Raw genomic sequence first — 10,346 nt, 5'->3', positions numbered from 1 at the left:
CATGTTGTTGCAAATGGCAGTATTTCGTCTCTCCTTATGGCTGAGTAATATTCCATTGTATATATGTACCACCGCTTCCTTAGCCAATCACCTATCATAGGACACTTTGGTTGCTTCCATGTCCTGGCCACTGTGAATAATGCTGCTATGAACATTGGTGTGCAAATATCTTTTTGGATATGGGTTTTCAAGTCTTAGGGGTAAATACCCAGTAGAGGTACAACTCAATAACAACAAAAAAACAAATGATCCATTCAAAAAATAGGCAGAAGATCTGAACAGATACTTCTCCCTAGAGGATATACAAATAGCCAAGAAATATTTGAAAAAATGCTCGACATCTCTAGCTATTAGAGAAATGAAAATCAAAACCACACCTGTTAGAATAGCTACAATCAACAGGACAAGGAATAACAAATGTTGGAGAGGATGTGGAGAAAGAAGAACCCTCATACACTGGTATGACCGCAAATTGGTAAAGCCACTATGGAAAAAAGAATGGAGGTTCCTCAAAAAAAATAAAAAAATAAATCACTATTTTTTAAAATGTCTCCATATTTGAAAATGTTCTCATTTAAAATATACCCTTGCTAGAGATTCAACTGCCAGCAATATCACATGATCGAAATTAATCCTCTGGTTGCTAAAAAATCAGGAAGGATATAAAGTCAGCTCTTGGCTAGATATCAGGCAGCAAAAAAAGTCAAGGACTGAGTTCGTCTCTGCAAAACGAGTTGGAAAGCTCAGTATGACAGATATAGAGGCTTTGGGAAATGAGAGAGTGTTTATCATCTATGAAAAAGGAGATGGAAGTAGACAGAGCCCTACTCTTTCACTTTTGCTAAGATATTCCTCCATTTTCATTTTTGCTGGAAACTTTGATGAAACCCGTTTTCAAGGCTCATTTTCAGGAGTACAACTGGCCAAATCATTTTATGTATTAATATAAATGAAAGTGAAGCTACTGTGTTAAAGCATATGTACCAGGATGACAGACTGTTAAAGTTACCACTTTCCCTTTTGCATCTCTAAAATCCATTTATACATTTGATCTGGGTTTCCTGATAAGAGAAAGAACACACATAGGTGACTATGTTTCTTTTTCCTAGTTTCTTTTTTTTTTCTTTTTAATTCTTTGTCCTCTGGAAATTTTGTATGGGAATATTTGTGTAGGTAGATCCATGTTGCCTCCTCTGAAAAAATTAGGAATTCATTTTAGGACCAGATGACAACAGAATTCCTGACTCAGTTGCTGTTCTGAACAGCCTATGACAATAGGGCAAAGTCTCTGAAGAACTCCACTTAATAGCTAACATGATATCTTTAGGAATTTTTTGTAGGGGAGGGTGTGGTCTAATTGGTTTTCTTTCTTCAGAGAATTTTTACTTCTGTTTTTTTATGTTCTTATTCTTCTGGGGTAGACTTTGATATATTTTGAAGGTGACAATTGGGAAAAAGGGGTGGAGGTAACATTTCAGTCACATAAACAATTCAAAACAGAATAGTCATCATCATTTCTAAAGTGTCCTCTTGGCTACTCTAAAATAATTGCAGAATTTCCATCAGGCTGCTCCTCTTGTAAGTTAAGTCTTCTATTCTTGTTCTCCTACCATCTTTCTTATGTTCTCTTTTAGTAGCAAAACAAGTTTTTCCACTGTCTAACAGAGGAATTGGGGCTCCTGTTGATGTCACATACTCATTAAAGAAAATTTCCCAAATAAAGAAAGTTATCTCTCTAAGAAGTTTTTCTATTTGGGGGCATTTACTTTTATTTCAGTTCTTCACTTTTAAAAATAAGTTTCATGAAAATCCTTATATATAAATCTTGGCCTGTCTTTATCCATTTCCTTAGAATTTAATTAGTGAAAATGGAATTAATGGATTCAAGTGCATGCATATTTTTCAACACTCTGCTTAATTGCTAACTAGAATATTTTACATCTTCAAAAGAAATGTTTGTTGTCATAGCATCCTCTGAAGCATGATATATTAATCTGAAGCCGTAACATATCTAGAAAAATACAGTTAAATAGGATGTACAAAGAGTCTCTACACATAAAAACACTGAGAAAATAAACTGAAAAAAAAAAGATCAATAGACATCATTCTATAAAACTGTAAATCCTTCCAAAAATATTAAATGTTGAGAAATGAGAGCAGGAAAAGGAATCTTCCTTGCACTCAGATAGTCAGCTTGAGTTCTTACTCAGATTCTTAAATCCCTTCCAACTGCTTTCTAGCTGTTTCCATCCAAAGAGAATTTTTCAGAACTAGACAATATTAAAACACTGTATATGTGTGTGAGGATTCAAGATAAAGTCACACCTACAGTAAAGTCACAGGTACCTGCTTTTGTGGTGGCCTCTTTCCATATAATAAACATTCCTATGCTTGAACCTATTTTCCCTCTCTGTCCCTTTCACCTATAACCAAGGAGGTTAACAGCCATTCTTGTTCATGTGGATATTCAGGTAAGTGATTGAGACGATATAATTTAAATTGAAAGGTAATACCCGACTTCAGAATAAGTTCCATTTACTGTAATTCCACAAGTGACCTTATGCCAGGGATTTTATCATAGGTATACAAAGTAATATTGGATTGATTGGGGGCATTTTATTTCACAACTGCCCATTGATCAATGTGTGCATGAGTCTTCAGAAACAAACCTTAAGAGGCGAAAAATGATGAGTGAAAAATTTGGAGGCTGAAGCCAATCTTGATATCCAAATGGTAGTAAACACATTAAAAGACAACTTGGAGAAAATAAGTTGCAATTAACATGACATATGAAAGCAGTATACAAAAAACTTAGGTATAAGAAAAGCAAAAATCATAATCATTCCAATGTAAGAACAGCTAAAGAATATAAATTAAAAATAGCCAATTCACATGAAATAGTCCCTACTTTTGCACTGGAATAGAATTAAGTACAAACTTTTTAATCAGATGTTGAAAGCAACTGCACTGAACAAGAGAATCTTGGACCTGAACAATATATACATATATTGGTGACAAATATATTAGAGAGAAAATTTGCGTTTTTTTCCTTAGCTACCATATAAGCTTCCTAGATTTGGTGCCACTTCAGGAGTAGAACTTCCAATCAAGATAGTGGTGCATTTAGATAATGGGATCCATATCATAGTAAGTGCCATGTGCGTGTGTGGTAGGGATGTACAAAAAAATCATAACCTTTTACAATTATAATATCAAACCTCAGAAAATATCAATCTAGCAAGGGCTGGCAACAAGTCAGATTCCGATAGCCTAGGCAAACCATGTGCTGTGGGAGAAAATACTTAAAAGACTTATGATATACAGTCTGTCACAGAATTAAAATAATGTTTATGACATAGCAATAAACAGCCATATTCTAGGTATTGTGTAATGATTAAAGGAGGAGAAATATATTAATACATTCATAATATATCTTATAGAGACTTTCATAAATTAGAAATAATGCCTGCACTAGGGTGTTGTCATAATGATGGTATAACAACAACAAACCGAGATGCAGGCATAGAGATGAGCAATCCATTAAGGTTATTGGCACATCTGTAATTTTTTCAATTAGTCAATCATTTAAAATCTAGTTTACCAAAAGAACTGTAGTTATTTCAATTAAATTTTAAAAATATATCTTCACATCAGAGGAAGGATGAGGACCATAAAATGATGGATTTGAAAATAAGAGTATTATTGTAATTCAGAAACTAAATTGATAGTTTTCAGTGCTTTTTGACATTCTTTGTACAAATTTAAATGTCAACAGCTAATCATGGATAAACTGCTATTAATTTTTCTGTTTAAAAACATCAAGTTCTGGCAGCAATTTCTATCTCTGTGTACATTTATCAAATATAAAATATAGGATCTATCAAACAGTAATTTACCTAATTTATCAAGATAAATATTTAAGAATACCAATAATTTGGAAGTTATGAAACACTGCTAAAAATAAATATTTAATAGACTTAGGAAAGAGAATAACAATAAACAAGAAATTAACATGATAGAAGATGACAAAAAAAAAAACCATTTGTAATCCTTAAATTACACATAACCTAAACTACACAGGTATTGCCAATTTTACCTTCATCTAAAAGTAAAATGATCAGTACATATAATTCATTAAAATTTAGATTTTGTGTTATTATACTTTCCCCCCCTCTTTAATTCTCTCTCCCTACCCCCACTTCCACCCCTGACCTATGGATGTTGTCGTTTTCTACTTAAGAATGGGATGTCTGAAGGCGGGGCTTCTCCTCCCACATCTTGTGGTGTGCACCCTGGCGGGCGCACCCGAGATATGATCCGTGGCTCCACCTGGGGCGGGAATCCAGGACCGTGGCTTCACCTGGGGTGTGAACCCAGGACCTTTTGCGTGTAAAGCAGATGTGCTAACAACTACACTATGAAGCCACTCCCATGTTATTATATTTTTAAAAGCAGCTACTGTCATTAAATAAAATATTTTTTAAATTTATTATTAGTTTCAAGTATACAATACATTGTTTAGACATTTATATAGTTTATAAAATGATTCCCCTAATTGCTCTTTCTCTCCTCCAGCTCTCCACCTAGCCATTACATTAATGTTATTTCTTAAAGAATATGATAAAATTTTTAATGAAACAGCCAAGTTATACCACTTATTTAAAAGTTGCATGTCCAATCTAGACATTACTCACTTGGATAGTTATTTATTTATATGCGGAATAAGTTTTAATCTTTAAGTACACCATAACTAATTAAAAGTAACTTAGAAATTGAGGTTTCTGCAAGAGTCATTCATTTGAATTCTTATTATTTTCATATATTCATGATGATGGATCCTGATAAAAGTGAGATTCGTTTTCATTTCCCAAGTGTAACCAAGCTTTTTGTTTGCAAAATTTTCTATTATTTCCCTTGTTTTTATCTTTGCTATATTCCTAGTATCTACTAGGTATATCTCTTCTATTTCATAACACTGTACTAAGGTCAGGGTAGGCTGAAGTGGATGAACAAATCTTACTTCATTTCTATCAGTAACATAAAGTTTGGGCTGATATATTAAATGAATATTTATTCTCAGTGTCTCTATATATCGATTCACAGATCCTTGAGAATAGTATTTTTATCTTTTCATCTTTGCAAGCAATAGTTCATATATATGGAACAGCTAAATCCATATTACTTTGATATACAAATTAATGTTTTAATTATTCACTGACATATAAATAGTCTCATTAAGTTAAATCTTAAGCTCTCAGAAATTCCCGGCCATGGCCTGTTTTTGTATTTCTTGTGCCCAGCACAGTGAAAAGGCATAAGTATTAACATATTTCATTTAAAAATTGAGTGAATATTCACTTATTGTTGAAATAGTTTGAGAATTCTAGGAAAATATATATATGAATAAATCATATAAATTAAGAATTGCAGTGTTTATATCTAAGTAATAAAAATAAAAATAAAAATGAATAAACAAAAAGCCTAAAAGTAACTACATCTACACTACAATAAAAGAAAGTATGAGGACTTTATAATAGAAACAGGATAACAATTTAATCTGACTTTAAGGCCTGGGTAACATTTTTAGGGGAAAAGAAATGTCACTTATCTTTAACAAGCATATTAACCTTTAAAAATATTCTTAAATTTTAATTCTGCTTTACTGGATAATAGGGCTCTTGACAAATCTAAAACATGATGCATACATATATAGATTTCTGGTCATGAACTAGTGAGTGTTATAAAGGCTCTCACACATGTAACTTTTATTAAACAAATTACCAAACTATTATTTTTAATAACCTGGCTGAACTATGGCTTTTCTAATCTATAGAAAATGACATTATACTATAATAATGAAGTTATTAACTTCACCTATACTATATTATACTATAACACTATAAGACAGTAAGTTACTGTACAATAGATATCCTTTTGCCCTCATTTGGTGTCATGAAAATAATACAATTGAACATGTTTACTTATTTAAAACCATGCTAAGCAATATGCTATACTAATAATTCTGAAATTTTGTGTTTCTTTTTCAAAAAACAATGAGATCTTTTTCTGACGGCCCCCTCATTAAATTGAGCATATAAAATAGCCAAGATAACATTGAACTTTCCTCATTAAATGTTCTACTATTCTAAAGTTTTCCTGGCTATTATACTCTTTGTTATTTTGTTTTTTGTTTGTTTGTTTGTTTAGGAATTACACTAACTGTTAACAAGTGGACAAAAATATAGATTTAATTTTAGAAACTGACATAACTCATGATTTTGTGCAACGCTATCTACTAGTTTTCTCAGCTAGTTCTTATCACAATTAATGACAACTACTAATTATTTTCACTCACACTCACAAAATAAATATTATCTGAGTATATTTTAAATCCAAGGGGAAAGTGGAAGGAAATTTTTGGTATTTTGTTTTTAAAAAGTTTTAGTTAAGATTGTTTGTCATCAATGAATACTTTTATACCTGCAGAGATTAAAGGATCTAACCAAGAGTATTGTTAGATATATGTAACAAGAAAGACTCCTTTACCAAATAGACTAATTTTTAAAATAGTTCCATAATTCAGCTTTTTTCTTATCCTATTTTTCTTTTCATTTTGGTATGTTTATCTACTTAGCTACTGCAATATATTTAAAAATAAATTTCAGTTGTCTGAGATAATTTTTGAAATAACATTTATTGGACTCTCCATAGTTTAATTCGCCAATTATACACTTAATTTCTATTATCTTTAGTAATATTAACATATTATCTTATAGCAATATGAGGGACAAATTTCTGCCTTTTAAAGTAAAAATTAAGGTGATATTAAGATATAACTCAACTCAAATTTGGGGGCAATTATTTCAAATAATTTTAGATAATTCTTACTTGGAATACATACTAATGTAAGGCCTTTTTACTTCCTAGTATACAAAATACTTCTCTTTATTGACCGTCTTCAAAGATACCTATTATAATCATCAAAGGTAGGCAAATTTCCATATATCGATTTTTTAAATTGTAATTGCCTTTCCTTATTCTTGATATTACACTATGCACTAGCTAAGAACATGTTTTTCTTTGCAATACTCATGTACCACAAAATAAAAGTATCATAATACAGTACAATCAGCCTTAATTAATAATTACTACTATTAGTGAATTAACATAATAAATTATGTATATAAATATCTACATATAGTGCTTGCTTTTTTTTAATCTGTTCCAGATATCTACAAAGATATCCACATTAAAAGTGCAAAATAATTATTTCTACCTCCTGAATATCAAAGTTCTAAGGTGATGTTATCTTTCATTATCAAAAAATATTACTTTTACACCTGAAGTTATGAAATGAAATAGGAGGAAGAGCAATGAGTTTTCAATTACATCCACCAAGTATGGGTCATCAAGCAGGCCAACAGCCAGAAAATTCAACAGTATCTTAGGAAAGTAGCTGATTCCATTTTTCAGGACACGTACAAAAAACACACACTTTCATCCCAATTTTCACTCCAAAGCTCAACTAAAAGGTATGCTTGCTGTTATTTGAAACCGGAAACTTGCACTTTCAACATCAATTACTGTTTTAAATAATTAACCCACCTTAAACAAGCAAACCAAAATAAGCCAGTCTAATAAACCAGTGAGCTTTAAGCTCACACTGCATGTTAGTCCATGGAATGCCATTACATATGTGAAATATTTATTTTTTACTCATGAATATTTTTTATTCATGTTTTCTGTTTCATATAATTAGAACATATACTCACAAAACTAACATTAGAAAATTCAATTTTACAAATAAAGAATGTAAAATATTGGTAGTATTTCTTACTCCTCTCCCATGTACTCTCATTTACTATAAAATTCCTCATCTTCTAAAATCAAGTAATTAAAAAGTAAATACCAATCACTCACAGATATATAACAACAACAGAGTAGACTGATCGTCTAAATAACAGACTATATGATAATCATCATTGTAGCCTAAGAATGTAGCAAATATCTGACACAGGAAGATGCTTATTATATAATTGTTGAGGGACTTAATTTAACTTCAAGATAAAATATAATGAAATAATAGATAACACTTTCAAATAAATGAATATATATTTTATGAGTTGATTATCAGTACTGTTATGTATTATCATATTTAACAAATGTTTTTAAAGTTTTTCTCATTAATTTTGCATCTAATTTTAAGAAAACAAAGTTTTCTTGCCAGATCTGGAGACTGGAATCTCTTCTCTAGATCATATATTCTGGGAGGAGAGGTTCTCCTTGAACCCTTACATATGATAAATACAAAGAGTAGGCCTTCAATAAATATCCATTAAAAGAATGAATGATTTCATTCAGTTTTAGAAGATTATTGGAAACTGAAATTGTATATCCCAAAAGAAGTCATAATGTTTACTGAAGGGAATAACCAAAAAATAGTATTTTCCAGAACATTCTAAGTAAAAGTAAATTCAATAAATCCTATAAGATTTACTATATTTGAATGTATATTTAAGAATATTTGAAAATGTATAAAAGAAGCATCTCTAGAGAATTAATTTTCTAAATATACACTAAGTATATAGGACTGTTGTTTAAATTAGGACTTTTATGTTTCTACATATTTAACAATTTCAATCATATAAAATTACTAAAAGGCAACTCAAAGTTAAGAATAATTAACTGGTCAGGAAAATTTTAATTACACGCAATTTACTGTTGTTTAGTGGAAAACCTAACGATTTCTTCCTTCGCCCTTGCCACACAAAATATCATATATGCTAAAATTCAATTTTATGGGTTGCTTACAAGCTTTCTGAACTGTCATTTCTTTTCATTTAAACAAATGCAGAGAGAAAAGACTAAGAAAATATGTGAAAATACACCTATTTTATATCTCGTATCACCTAAATTTTCCTTTTCAATAACAGCAATCTGACCATAACAGGGATGAATAAAACGAGTGCCAAACTTCCTAGTCTTTGCTAGCTAAAAACTAGACTCTTTTGGATTTACTACATTGCTTTGTGAGGATGTCCTCACCCACTGTGCCATTATCCACTCTGAAATGGAAAGTATGTCAAAAATGCATTAATAAATTGCATTTGTTGATCCAATATGTGTATATTATGTATAAAAGTTTGAAATAGCAAACCTGTACTATGAAGACATTTTAAATCATAGTTTGAGCTGACTAAAGTGCAAAATGGGCAACTTACCCCAACCCTACACTCTTATTACTAATAATTATATAGCAAGGTCATTGTTATGGGGAGTAATGGAAAATTTGGGAGGACCATTGGAAAAATATTACTTAAATGTTGAATATCTACATTTGTTTCTCTGTAAGAATAAGATGGTCCTTAAAGTCCACCTCTAAAATATATCTCAAATCACTAGCTTTAATGTTCTTAAAATGAAACTTGGTTAAAATTTCTCAGTAGCTTCCTATTTTACCTACAATAATATTAAAACATAACTCTACTATGGCTCTTTTTGTTCTCTGGGATCTGGTTCCTATCTTTCATACCTCACGTTGCAGCTGTGCTACTCTCTTCCTTGCTCAGTAAGCTCCAATCATACTGGATTCAGTTCTTCAAATTGGTCAAGTTAATTTCCCTTCAAAGTCACTGCGAGGCAGTTCCCTACCAAGAATTCACTTCTTCCTATTCTGTACAATTCACTCTTTCTCTTCCCTGAGAATGTCTTAAATGGCACTTCCTCAGATAGGCTTTTCCATCTCATTTAAAATAGTAGGTCCCTCCTCTTACTATCTTGATGTCTTTATTGTTTCCCCTATAAAATTTGTAAAAACTTTTAACATTTTATTTACCTACCTTTTTTTGTCAGTATCCTCTACTAGAAATAATCTTTATGAGGGCATACACAATGTCTGCCTTACATCTTTTTTCTCTATCATCTAAATATTAAATTCTAAAAAAAAAATATTTAATAAGGCCAAATCAGAAGTAATATAATTTCCATTCTTTAAAGAAATGTCAGTCTAATGAAACTGCAAGTTTATCAGAATGCTGTAGATGCAGTATATCAAATGATGTTGCACACCTTAAATAACTTTTATTTAAAAAGAATACTGTAGTTGTATAAACAATTTAATCCTGTGTAAATTTAGTTTGATTACATGACTGACAGTGTACATTAGACAGTCCATACTTTTTGATTACTTAACTATATATATTGATCTCTACCATATTTATAATCTCAAGAAATACTGAGTCAAGAACACAATGAAGAAACTTCTATTGCTGTAAGGGTCTGATTGGCAGTGTAAAATAGGATCTATTCTTTCACTATTTGGGACAAACAGTATGTGTACATTATGT

The 10,346-nt window shown here is 30.9% G+C and overlaps 1 protein-coding gene across 1 annotated transcript in view; it reads right to left on the bottom strand.

The window, feature by feature from the left end:
• The window catches only part of EPHA6 (EPH receptor A6), an 809,212-nt gene that overhangs the window by 793,923 nt on the left and 4,943 nt on the right, over positions 1–10,346 (bottom strand).

Source organism: Pteropus alecto, unplaced genomic scaffold, assembly GCF_000325575.1.
Source record: "Pteropus alecto unplaced genomic scaffold, ASM32557v1 scaffold379, whole genome shotgun sequence".
NCBI classification, from domain to species: Eukaryota; Metazoa; Chordata; class Mammalia; order Chiroptera; family Pteropodidae; genus Pteropus; species Pteropus alecto.
Note: the sequence above shows the minus strand (reverse complement) of the source record. Positions and strands in the feature narration are given on the sequence as shown.